This window comes from Panulirus ornatus, chromosome 58 (genome assembly GCF_036320965.1).
Source record: "Panulirus ornatus isolate Po-2019 chromosome 58, ASM3632096v1, whole genome shotgun sequence".
Taxonomy (NCBI): domain Eukaryota; kingdom Metazoa; phylum Arthropoda; class Malacostraca; order Decapoda; family Palinuridae; genus Panulirus; species Panulirus ornatus.
The window spans coordinates 33,091,766-33,101,919 of record NC_092281.1 but is presented as its reverse complement, the minus strand read 5'-3'; the positions used below and the strand labels follow the sequence as shown (position 1 = coordinate 33,101,919).

The 10,154-nt window shown below is 39.3% G+C and overlaps 1 non-coding gene across 1 annotated transcript; it reads left to right on the top strand.

Moving 5' to 3' along the window:
* The first annotated feature begins 9,118 nt into the window (after window positions 1–9,118).
* Window positions 9,119–9,190, top strand: TRNAQ-CUG (transfer RNA glutamine (anticodon CUG)). The gene has a single exon. It is a non-coding gene; the product is annotated as a tRNA-Gln (tRNA).
* Window positions 9,191–10,154: the final 964 nt, after the last annotated feature.

Here is a 10,154-nt window from a genome sequence, read left to right as displayed (position 1 = left end):
TAACCAGCTTCTGCAATTTCTCACCCGAATCATCCACCAGTGCTGTATCGTCAGCGAACAACAACTGACTCACTTCCCAAGCTCCCTCATCCACAACAGACTGCATAGTTGCACATCTTTCCAAAACTCTTGCATTCTCCTCCCAAACAGCCCCATCCATAAACAAATTAAACAACCATGGAGATATCACACACCCCAGCCGCAAACCAACATTCACCAACTTAACTGAGACTGTGTCCCCTCTAATTGCGGTGAATTACCATATGACTTTAACGGCACCAGCCAGCAGGAAAAATGTCGGATATAGGAGTGACTGAATATATTGCCATACATATCATATTTATCCCCGGGGATAGGGGAAAAAGAATACTTCCCACGCATTCCTCACGTGTCGTAGGCGATTAAAGGGGACGGGAGCGGGGGGCTAGAAACCCTCCCCTCCTTGTATTTTAACTTTCTAAGAAGAGAAACAGAAGAAGGAGTCACGCGGGGAGTGCTCATCCTCCTCAAAGGCTCAGATTGGGGTGTCTAAATGTGTGTGGATGTAACCAAGATGAGAAAAAAGGAGAGATAGGTAGTATGTTTGCGGAAAGGAACCTGGATGGTTTGGCTCTGAGTGAAACGAAGCTCAAGGGTAAAGGGGAAGAGTGGTCTGGGAATACCTTGGGAGTAAAGTCAGGGGTTAGTGAGAGGACAAGAGCAAGGGAAGGAGTAGCACTACTCCTGAATCAGGAGTTGTGGGAGTATGTGATAGAGTATAAGAAAGTAAATTCTAGATTGATATGGGTAAAACTGAAAGTTGATGGAGAGAGATGGGTGATCATTGGTGCATATGCACCTGGGCATGAGAAAGATCATGAGAGGCAAGTGTTTTGGGAGCAGCTGAAAGAGTGTGTTAGTGGTTTTGATGCACGAGACCGGGTTATAGTGATGTATGATTTGAATGCAAAGGTGAGTAATGTGGCAGTTGAGGGAATAATACATGGGGTGTTCAGTGTTGTAAATGGAAATGGTGAAGAACTTGTATATTTATGTGCTGAAAAAGGATTGTTGATTGGGAATACCTGGTTTAAAAAGAGAGATATACATAATGAAACGTATGTAAGTAGGAGAGACGGCCAGAGAGCGTTATTGGATTACGTGTTAGTTGATAGGCGCGCGAAAGAGAGACTTTTGGATGTTAATATGCTGAGAGGTGCAACTGGAGGGATGTCTGATCATTATCTTGTGGAGGCGAAGGTGAAGATTTGTAGAGGTTTTCAGAAAAGAAGAGAGAATGTTGGGGTGCAAAGAGTAGAGAGAGTAAGTGAGCTTGGGAAGGAGCCTTGTGTGAGGAAGTACCAGGAGAGGCTGAGTACAGAATGGAATAAGGTGAGAACAAAGGAGGTAAGGGTTGTGGGGGAGGAATAGGGTGTATTTAGGGAAGCAGTGATGGCTTGCGCAAGAGATGCTTGTGGCATGAGGAGCGTGGGAGGTGGGCAGATTAGAAAGGGTAGTGAGTGGTGGGATGAAGAAGTAAGATTGTTAGTGAAAGAGAAGAGAGAGGCGTTTGGACGACTTTTGCAGGGAAATAATGCAAATGAGTGGGAGATGTATGAAAGAAAGAGGCAGGAGGTCAAGAGAAAGGTGCAAGAGGTGAAAAAGAGGGCAAATGAAAGTTGGGGTAAGAGAGTATCATTGAATTTTAGGGAGAATAAAAAGATGTTTTTGAAGGAGGTAAATAAAGTGCGCAAGACAAGGAAACAAATGGGAAGTTCAGTGAAGGGGGCTATTGGGGAGGTGATAACAAGTAGTCGTGATGTGAGAAGGAGATGGAGTGAGTATTTTGAATGTTTGTTGAATGTGTTTGATGATAGAGTGGCAGATATAGGATGTTCTGGTCGAGGTGGTGTGCAAAGTGAGACGGTAATGTCATGTTATCTGTATTGTCATGGTGGTTGTATTGTCATCGTGGCTATACAGTCATGTTGGCTATATTGTCATTAAGATTACATTGTTATGGTAACTATATTACCATGGTGGCTGTATATTTTCATAGTAGGATGATTGTATTATGGCGATTGTATTGCATTTCTGAGTAGTATTGTCATGGTGACTGTGTTGCCATAATATCTATATTGTCATTCAATTTGTTGAATTGATGGAAATATTGTGTAAGAAACGGTACTGTCATGTTATCTGTATTGTCACGTTGGTTGTATTGTCATTGTAACTATATAGTCATGTTAGCTATATTGTCATTAACATTACATTGTTATGGTAAATGTATAGCCTTTGTGGCTGTATTGTTAGGTCACTATATTGCCATGATGGCTATTTGCCATTTTTGTTATATAACAAGGAGGTGACTGTCTTTTCATGTTGGCAGTATTGTCAGAATAGCTATATTGTCGAGTAGTAGGTATATATATTTCTATTCTGGCGTTATATTATAATGATGGCAATAATAACGTTTTGGAGATATAGTGTCTTGGCAGCTAAACTCTTATTGTAGATATTTTTCAGTTTGAATATTACATCATGGTAGCTACATAGTCAAGGTTACTATATTTTCATGGTAGCTACATTGTCATGGTGAAGACATTGGCATGGTGGCTGTATTGTTATTTTCAATATAATGCCGTCCTGGCTACATTATCTTGGTCGCTATATCAACTTGATGGCTATATTGCTATGGTTAATTTTGTCGTTCGGGATATATTTTGTTATTAGCTACAATATTGTTGTGATTATATTATCATGATAATAATATTCTCATGGCGGCTTATTTGGTATTGTAAGTGTAAGTGAATGAATATCATCTCATCATGTCACTTAAATTGTCATGGTTTTTACATTGTGATATTGTTTATGTCAACCTGCTGATTATATAATCATGATTGGTGTATGATTATGGTAACTATTTTGTAATGCCGTTTTATTTCATTGTGATAATTTTGTCATGGTGACTACAATTACATGACAGCTATAATGTTATGACTATATTATAATGATAAATTCTGTCTGAGTCACTGTTCTTTCACAAAGGCTATATTGTCCTGGAGTCTATATGTTTGCTATGATCCCAAAGCGACTATTCATTTATAGTATCTATATTGTCAGGTGGTTATATTGCATTTGTGAATATAAGTTTGATGTTTCTATATTTTTGCTTTGACTATATTGTCATATCAGTTATATGATCATGGTAGTTTTATTGTCATAGTGAATACATTGTCGACGTGACTGTATTATCATAATGGTTAAATTGTCATAGCAAATATATTGACATGGGGGCTATATTTTCATGATATGTATAAAGTCTGTAAATTACTCTCAACGCGTTTCTAATGTGCTGGCGATTGATTTATATCGTGACTTTATTGTCAAGATGGCTGTATTGTCATGGTGGCTATATTGTCGTTTGCTGTATTTTCAATTTTACGCTTTTGTGAAGATAGCTTTACTGTCAGTGTAGCTATAGTGTTATGGAGAATATATATACATAGTGGCAATATTGTCATTATGACCAAGTTGTCATTTTGACTATCTTCTTATTTTCGTTACAGTACTATCGTGTATGTATCGTCACCTTGGCTATATTAGCAATGTGATATCTTTTATAGGTGTTATATTGTCATTTTTTAATCATGCATATTTTGTCATAAGTGATACATTATCATGATAAATATAATATTCCGGTGACTATATATTGGCCTTGTGACTATATTGTTATTATGACTATAATCTCATGTTGGATATCTTGCCAAGATAACTATATTGTATTATCTACTCATAAATCTCTAAGTTCTAATAACCCAAAATTATTAGAGTAGATAGGGTAGAAACTGATGGAACCCATTTCCAACATTCTTGCATAACCTGACCTCTCGCCTTCCCAAAACATAGTCATCCCAGCTTGGATATTGTACTGCTGTGGTCGTCAACTAATTTGGAAAGGAAGACATTGAATGGAGAAATTACTGAGGTAATCTACAAAGATGATTACTGGACTGAGAAACAAATTTAGAGAGCAGATTAAACTACTTAAATCCATTCAACTTCAGGGAAAAGAAGTTTAAGAGATCCTATGCACGTATATGAAGTTATTATAATGGCATCCCTTTAAGCTTGACATTTTTACTTCCTGTAACTAGTTCCAACAATTAAAACAATATTCAGCATTGTGATTTAAGTGACTGACTTTAGGATGCATTTGGATCTGCCAAAAATTGTATCTAGCAAATACTTCAACTTTCAACTGACCCATTCTATCTTTTTTATTAATTTCATCTCAGTTTTATCACCTTTCTATTACTGTTTAATATCAACAGTAGCCCGTCCACGTAGTTGGGGCTCTGAAGCAAAGGAAACTTTTTCTAGCCTAGGTTAGGGTAGCATCCAAACCAAACCTAAATGACCTTACCTTAGAAATATGTTCAGACAGTACCTTCTGAAAATATTTCTTAAGGTAAGGTCGTGGGGATTAGTTTAGGTGCTAACTAAACCTTGGCTAGAAAAAGTTTGCTTTAAAGCCACAACTACTTGAAAGGCCTACTTTAAGTGGTGATATTGAAATTGATTTGCTCCAGTGTGCTCCTCCGTTCGTTTGTTTTATGTCCATCTAAAGATGCATACGTTCAATTTTTGATGTAGATTGATTTCCTATATTAGTTTCGTCTACGGATTTCTACATCTTCAGTTCAGCACACCATTGTGGTAATGAAGGGAAAGTCACCACATTCATAAGCCGAGTGGACGTAGCTTATCCCACCTCGTTAGAAAGAAAACTTACCTGTATTTGAATTAATGAACGGGCAAAGAGAAGACTAAATTTTAAGACACATTTATTATGCAACTATATAATTCATATTATATACATTACCACATTTCCTGCACTTTCCATCATAAATTTGCTGAGGTCATAACCTTGTAGTTACCATTACCTTAGAACCTTAAAGATGGTGGTCTACAACACCTCTAGATTGATGGAGAAAACGAAAAGTTTCGTTTTACTATTAAGACCACAGAAATACGGTAATTCCACTTCACTACCACTAACTACTAGTTATTTTACTTGTTGATTTTCACGGCTAAGATTTTCATCCTCTGAGCGAAGCCATACAATAATCGTCCTTATCTACTCTGAGCATTGGATAGCCTCCTAATGATCAAGATTGCTGTTTTGGTTGTCCGTTTCCCTTGTTACTGCTGCACCTCACTGCACACCTTACATGAGTGCCTTCCACAGTATTAGGGACAGGTGCTGGGCCTCACTGTAGCTACTTCTGGGACGGTTGCCAATCTCCCTCGTATTCTCTCATGACCACAGCGCCAAACCGACTCCCGCCATCAGGCCGAAACACACAAACATTTCTGACAAAATTGAGACAACCGCTTTCGCGTCAGTTTTGACACCAAGTGAATTTCTACGACAATTACGTTCAAGATGCTTGGTTTTTCGTTCATGGATTGAACAGAAGCAACCAACGATGGCTGCTACTGCCCAGTCCATGAAGTCCCCCCCACCACGGAAAGGTAACCAAGCTTCGGGGGGGATGGGTGTTTACCCTGACGCCAACGGAGTAACTCAATACAATATTTTTATTATAACTTTCCTTAATCTTGAAAAATTAATCAATCAGAGGGAACAATAGCCCCAGCCATATGAAGATTGGCTAACCGACTCCTTGCACATTGTGTAGAAAGTGATTTCTTTGAGGGTTGCTTTATGGAAGGCACGGTAGCGTCGGAAGAGTTTCATTTTTTCTTTGAAGACGAAGGAAATTATCCCCGTGAATTTATGTATTTTTTTTGGGCGGGATAATGTTCCCATTTTTTTTCTTTGTTTTTCAACGTCCCTACGTAGATATTATGTGTCATCCACTACTGGGAGAAAGCCAGACTTCCGCCAGATTAACGTAATCCTTGTCGGGGCGAAACTAAAGTTGTGTTGGTGTTGGTTCCTCAGTGATAACCCAAACACAAATACAAACACACCTCCATTGTCCACTCTAGGGCCGTGTTCTCCTGCAGCACAAGCAGGAAGAAAGGACTCAGGTTCCTCACCAACTGAATCTTTTGGCACGGGGAACGTGTGTCATCTTGACACGCCTTTTAACGCCCGTACGTGGTGCGGAGGGCAGTTGGTCTGTTACGTAGGACATGTCATGTGTTAGTGGTCCCAGTCGGTCTAAAAAGCTGGGCCTCACATGTGTTGGGGGACCAAGTCGGTCTTGAATGGTGGGCCTGACAGGTCTTGAGACCTGCCATGTCTCCCTGAAGGTGGGCCTGACAAGTGGGGTGGGCTGCATTTCCTCATGGATGGTGGGTCTGGTAGGGCGTGTGGGCTGCAGTGCCACTTGAGTGTGCGAGATCACTTAGTCAGCATCAGTGGGACGGTGAGGTTTCACTTTTGCAGAGCGACCGTTGACTGAAAGTGGTGTCACGTTGGCAAGAAGTGCCTTCTTGTAGGAGGCATAGCAGGGGTACTGGATGACGGCAATCCCGCGGTGTTTCTCGTACGTGGATGGAGCCAGGATACTTCTCCGTGGTGCGGCTCGCTTCGTGGTTTGTGGATGTGGCCCTCCCCGCCACATGGTCACAGTGGTTGACCTATTTTACGTCAACACATTACGAGGTCAACCTTCACCAAATCCATATGGCGTTCATACCAGCTTCACCCATATTCCATTTCCTCCAATTCCACTTCAGGGTATTCCACCTCCATATCTACACAGCCAAATTCCACTCCATCCATGACTTCCACGTCCGGGTATTCCACCAATTCCACTCCATCCATCTCTTCCACGTCTGGGTATTCTACTTCCATGTCCACACAGCCATAGCCCATGTCAAATACATGGACATATTCAAATTCCATCTCCTGGACAAAGGAGGATCGTCCTACCTCTTTGGTGAACATTATTATATTGAAGTGTCTGAGGAAAGGTTGAGGGAGCTTGCAAGGCGGAACAGAGATGTTCACTCGACAGAGGTCACAGCTCAAATGATGCTCTCGGTCCCGGCTCCCGCCCTTATATAACCTGGGAACTGATCATATCCTGGCATAGCTTAATATAGAGAAGTCTAATATAGTGAAGTCAATACTTTAATACAGTTAAGTTTATTTCTCAATAGTTTAATACATGTGCCTAACAATAGTTCCTTCACCCGTACATAGTCCCATCACAGAACGCAAGGATTGTCATTATAATTCATTTTTATCAGCAGAAATTAGATTAAAGTGACTAAAGATAAGTGGTTTAATATGTTATGTGTGTTCTCTGTCATCATAAAGATGGCCATCTACCCTGATGTGTAAAGAAAACATCAATTTTGTCGAGGCTGTGGTGAAGATACGAACACAATTTGATAATGTGGTCATACAATGGTGTAGTCAAGATGTTGTGTTAGAACTATGTAGTGAAGATGGGAGTGTAGTGAAGAGGAGGATTTAGTGAAAATATATATGTTTTCTCACGCTGAGCCATTCCATATAGATGAATATATCTATAATCTAATTGCGGTAAATTACCATATGACTTTAACGGCACCAGCCAGCAGGAAAAATGTCGGATATAGGAGTGACTGAATATTTTGTCGGGTACAGAAATAATTGAATATTTGGTACGATCGATCAAAATGCTTTTTATAGGCAAATAATTTCTGATTTTTCAAATGATTTTTTCCATCTGTTGGAACTGGTTTAAGTAATTAAAGATATGAAAACCGATGGAAATGTTCAGTTTAACGCTTTTACGAATGTCTTGCTGCGTGTTTGGGAACAGCAGTATACTACAGGAATATATTGGTCTAATGTCCCCTGGTCGTCCAACAACATATATTGTATGGTCTGAGACATTATTTCTGGTGAAGGTGGATTCTCTCCGGCATTGCGTAAATCACTTCCACAAACATGCGCCATTTTGCACAAATACAGATCCGATATGATGTATTTCCCAGCTCTGTTACGTTATGGACCCTAGTCATCTTAGCCTAGCCTAGCCTAAGTAAAAAGGTGTGGAATAATGTGCAACATTTCTCCTTCATTACAAGTGATAATAAACCTAGGCTATACAGCAACCAGGAACGTCCATATTTGTCTAACTTCTCACATGTCTGTGTCATCTGTCTGCAAACATGTCGACCATTACCATGAGGTCAATTGCGGCTTTTGATTTTGAATATCACACGTTTCCTCTCTGCCGTGAGATCTTCATATTTGAATAAAATTGTGGGCCGTAAGAAATATATGTCCATCGCAGGTCAACTATATGGCTCAGTTCCATCATCAGTTTCTAAGAAAACTGAAAAGGTGAGGTCCCACCGAGATTCGAACTCGGATTGCTGGATTTAGAGTCCAGAGTGCTAACCCTTACACCATGGGACCTGATAAGAAAAGATGTGATTTCATCTAAATGTTTTACATATAATCAACCAGAGGCCATTCCTCCCTCCCTGCCTGCAGGGTTCAAGGTTTTCTAGAAGGTTCTCGAAAATTCTGGGTAGGAACTGTCATTGAGAGGACGTAGTTATACGTATCATTAATGATATTGTTGTTGACTTTCTGATTTAGAGAGATAGATAGATAGATAGATCGATAGATAGATAGTTAAAAAACAGATATTAGACAGATCGATAGATACGTAAGGCTGTATATGTCAACTTTCACAGAAATCATTGATATCTGCGTTATTCTGCAAGAAATACATGTACATGGATGTAGTGATAATATGGGTTAGGTATAAGACCAGTTGTGTTGAGATTGTAGTGAATGTGACCATTGACTTCAGCCTTAATAGTGTAGTGAAGATAAAGTTGTAGTGAAGATAAATCTTGAAGTGACTCATAAGGTTGTTGTGAGTACAAGGATGCATCGTAAATGAGTACTTCCTACCTGAAAGTCAACAATTACAAAATTGATCAAATATAACAACATCCTCGGACAACCAACTACAAACACCAACCATAGAGTGAACCTGACTGTTACCTAACGACGACCTCTCAAAGGTAATGATCTTACCAGAATCTTCGAGAACCTTCTAGAAAACCTTGAACCCTGCAGGCAGGGAGGGAGGAATGGCCTCTGGTTGATTATATGTAAAACATTTAGATGAAATCACATCTTTTCTTATCAGGTCCCATGGTGTAAGGGTTAGCACTCTGGACTCTGGATCCAGCAATCCGAGTTCGAATCTCGGTGGGACCTCATCTTTTCAGTTTTCTTCGATACTGATGATGGCCGCATTATTCTGTACGTTATATATACATTCATATATATACATAAAAATGTATATGTAAACATATTTCTTCTTTTTCTTTCAAACTATTCGCCATTTCCCGCATTAGCGAGGTAGCGTTAAGAACAGAGGTCTGGGCCTTTGAGGGAATACCCTCACCTGGCCCAATTCTCTGTTCCTTCTTTTGAAAAAAAAAAAAAAAAAATGGTTTTATCAATAGCCAGAGACCATTCTTCCCTCCTTGCCTGCAGAGTTCATAGTTTTCTGGAAGGTTCTAGAAGATTCTGGTGAGATAATTGCCATTGAGAGGACATTGTTATACTTCATATATCAATGATTTCATTATTGTTGACTTTCAGATAAAGATAGATAGATAGATACATAGTTAGATTGATAGATTGATAGAGCGATATTTATATAGGTATATAGATAGATAAGTTTCATCAATACTGTATATTACGCTTGTAGCTCCTTCCATGCAGTCTTCATTGTATTACCATCTTCACTATATCCTTATCTTGACAAAACATTCACCTTCACTAACCACTATCTTCACTATATCCTTATCTTCACTAAACATTCATCACCAACCACTATCTTCACTATCTCCTTATCTTCACTATACATTCACCTTCACTAACCACTATCTTCACTATATCCTTATCTTCAATAAACATTTCACCTTCACTAACCACTATCTTCACTATATCCTTATCTACACTAAACATTCATCACTAACCACTGTCTTCACTATCTCCTTATCTTCACTAAACCTTCACCTTCACTAACCACTATCTTCACTATATCCTTATCTTCAATAAACATTCATCACTAACCACTATCTTCAATATATCCTTATCTTCACTACACCCAAAGCTACAAAATATCATTTTCAATGAGATTGGATTGTTTTGTGTTCACTATATTCTTCAC